Source organism: Crinia signifera, unplaced genomic scaffold (assembly GCF_055691185.1).
Source record: "Crinia signifera unplaced genomic scaffold, ASM5569118v1 HAP2_SCAFFOLD_103, whole genome shotgun sequence".
Taxonomy (NCBI): domain Eukaryota; kingdom Metazoa; phylum Chordata; class Amphibia; order Anura; family Myobatrachidae; genus Crinia; species Crinia signifera.
In genome coordinates, this window is record NW_028141997.1 from 469,252 (window position 1) to 472,500 (window position 3,249).

Sequence of the window (3,249 nt, forward strand, 5' to 3'; positions counted from 1 at the left end):
TCTTCCTATAAAAATTAATTTTGATTCCATCCCTGTCTGAGGTACTCCTTTTATATTGTTTCAATCATTTCAGTCAAGCCATGGTGTAACATGGCATCTCGTGCATATTTTTAGAACATGTGACCTGACTTACGTAGTTGGGAAATATTTGCTTTAGCAGACTCAGTCAAGCATTGGTGGTATAGTGGTGAGCATAGCTGCCTTCCAAGCAGTTGACACGGGTTCGATTCCCGGCCAACGCAGTTTTTTCATACTTCCAAATGTTGTTGAGCATGTTCTCGGATCAAAAGTTCATTAAAAATGTTCAAAGCTTTGTAAAATTCATGGTATATTCCTATAAAAATTACTTTTGATTCCATCCCTGTCTGAGGTTTTATATTGTTTCAATCATTTCAGTCAAGCCATGGTGTAACATGGCATCTCGTGCATATTTTTAGAACATGTGACCTGACTTACGTAGTTGGGAAATATTTGCTTTAGCAGACTCAGTCAAGCATTGGTGGTATAGTGGTGAGCATAGCTGCCTTCCAAGCAGTTGACACGGGTTCGATTCCCAGCCAACGCAGTTTTTTCATACTTCCAAATGATGTTGAGCATGTTCTCGGATCAAAAGTTCATTAAAAATGTTCAAAGCTTTGTAAAATTCATGATATCTTCCCATAAAAATTACTTTTGATTCCATTCCTGTCTGAGGTACTCCTTTTATATTGTTTCAGTCATTTCAGTCAAGCCATGGTGTAACATGGCATCTCGTGCATATTTTTAGAACATGTGACCTGACTTATGTACTTGGGATATATTTGCTTTAGCAGACTCAGTCAAGCGTTGGTGGTATAGTGGTGAGCATAGCTGCCTTCCAAGCAGTTGACCCGGGTTCGATTCCCGGCCAATGCAGTTTTTTCATACTTCCAAATGTTGTTGAGCATGTTCTCGGATCAAAAGTTCATTAAAAATGTTCAAAGCTTTGTAAAATTCATGGTATATTCCTATAAAAATTACTTTTGATTCCATCCCTGTCTGAGGTTTTATATTGTTTCAATCATTTCAGTCAAGCCATCGTGTAACATGGCATCTCGTGCATATTTTTAGAACATGTGACCTGACTAACGTAGTTGGGAAATATTTGCTTTAGCAGACTCAGTCAAGCATTGGTGGTATAGTGGTGAGCATAGCTGCCTTCCAAGCAGTTGACACGGGTTCGATTCCCGGCCAACGCAGTTTTTTCATACTTCCAAATGTTGTTGAGCATGTTCTCGGATCAAAAGTTCATTAAAAATGTTCAAAGCTTTGTAAAATGTATGATATCTTCCTATAAAAATTACTTTTGATTCCATCCCTGTCTGAGGTTTTATATTGTTTCAATCATTTCAGTCAAGCCATGGTGTAACATGGCATCTCGTGCATATTTTTAGAACATGTGACCTGACTTACGTACGTGGGAAATATTTGCTTTAGCAGACTCAGTCAAGCGTTGGTGGTATAGTGGTGAGCATAGCTGCCTTCCAAGCAGTTGATCCGGGTTCGATTCCCGACCAACGCAGTTTTTTCATACTTCCAAATGTTATTAATCATGTTCTCGGATCAAAAGTTCATTAAAAATGTTCAAAGCTTTGTAAAATGTATGATATCTTCCTATAAAAATTACTTTTGATTCCATCCCTGTCTGAGGTTTTATATTGTTTCAATCATTTTAGTCAAGCCATGGTGTAACATGGCATCTCGTGCATATTTTTAGAACATGTGACCTGAATTACGTACGTGGGAAATATTTGCTTTAGCAGACTCAGTCAAGCGTTGGTGGTATAGTGGTTAGCATAGCTGCCTTCCAAGCAGTTGACCCGGGTTCGATTCCCGGCCAATGCAGTTTTTTCATACTTCCAAATGTTGTTGAGCATGTTCTCGGATCAAAAGTTCATTAAAAATGTTCAAAGCTTTGTAAAATTCATCGAATATTCCTATAAAAATTACTTTTGATTCCATCCCTGTCTGAGGTACTCCTTTTATATTGTTTCAATCATTTCAGTCAAGCCATGGTGTTACATGGCATCTTGTGCATATTTTTAGAACATGTGACCTGACTTACGTACTTGGGAAATATTTGCTTTAGCAGACTCAGTCAAGCGTTGGTGGTATAGTGGTGAGCATAGCTGCCTTCCAAGCAGTTGACCCGGGTTCGATTCCCGGCCAACGCAGTTTTTTCATACTTCCAAATGTTCTCGGATCAAAAGTTCATTAAAAATGTTCAAAGCTTTGTAAAATTCATGATATCTTCCTATAAATATTAATTTTGATTCCATCCCTGTCTGAGGTACTCCTTTTATATTGTTTCAATCATTTCAGTCAAGCCATGGTGTAACATGGCATCTCGTGCATATTTTTAGAACATGTGACCTGACTTACGTACTTGGGAAATATTTGCTTTAGCAGACTCAGTCAAGCGTTGGTGGTATAGTGGTGAGCATAGCTACCTTCTAAGCAGTTGACCCGTGTTCGATTCCCGGCCAATGCAGTTTTTTCATACTTCCAAATGTTGAGCATGTTCTCGGATCAAAAGTTCATTAAAAATGTTCAAATGTTCATGATATCTTCCTATAAAAATTAATTTTGATTCCATCCCTGTCTGAGGTACTCCTTTTATATTGTTTCAATCATTTCAGTCAAGCCATGGTGTAACATGGCATCTCGTGCATATTTTTAGAACATGTGACCTGACTTACGTAGTTGGGAAATATTTGCTTTAGCAGACTCAGTCAAGCATTGGTGGTATAGTGGTGAGCATAGCTGCCTTCCAAGCAGTTGACACGGGTTCGATTCCCGGCAAACGCAGTTTTTTCATACTTCCAAATGATGTTGAGCATGTTCTCGGATCAAAAGTTCATTAAAAATGTTCAAAGCTTTGTAAAATTCATGATATCTTCCCATAAAAATTACTTTTGATTCCATTCCTGTCTGAGGTACTCCTTTTATATTGTTTCAGTCATTTCAGTCAAGCCATGGTGTAACATGGCATCTCGTGCATATTTTTAGAACATGTGACCTGACTTATGTACTTGGGAAATATTTGCTTTAGCAGACTCAGTCAAGCGTTGGTGGTATAGTGGTGAGCATAGCTGCCTTCCATCCCTGTCTGAGGTTTTATATTGTTTCAATCATTTCAGTCAAGCCATGGTGTAACATGGCATCTCGTGCATATTTTTAGAACATGTGACCTGACTTACGTACGTGGGAAATATTTGCCATGGTGTAACA

At 38.4% G+C, this 3,249-nt stretch overlaps 1 non-coding gene across 1 annotated transcript; it reads left to right on the forward strand.

Annotated features, from left to right (window-relative positions):
• Nucleotides 1–2,437: 2,437 nt before the first annotated feature.
• On the forward strand, nucleotides 2,438–2,509 carry TRNAR-UCU (transfer RNA arginine (anticodon UCU)). Its single transcript has one exon. It is a non-coding gene; the product is annotated as a tRNA-Arg (tRNA).
• The last annotated feature ends 740 nt before the right edge of the window (nucleotides 2,510–3,249 follow it).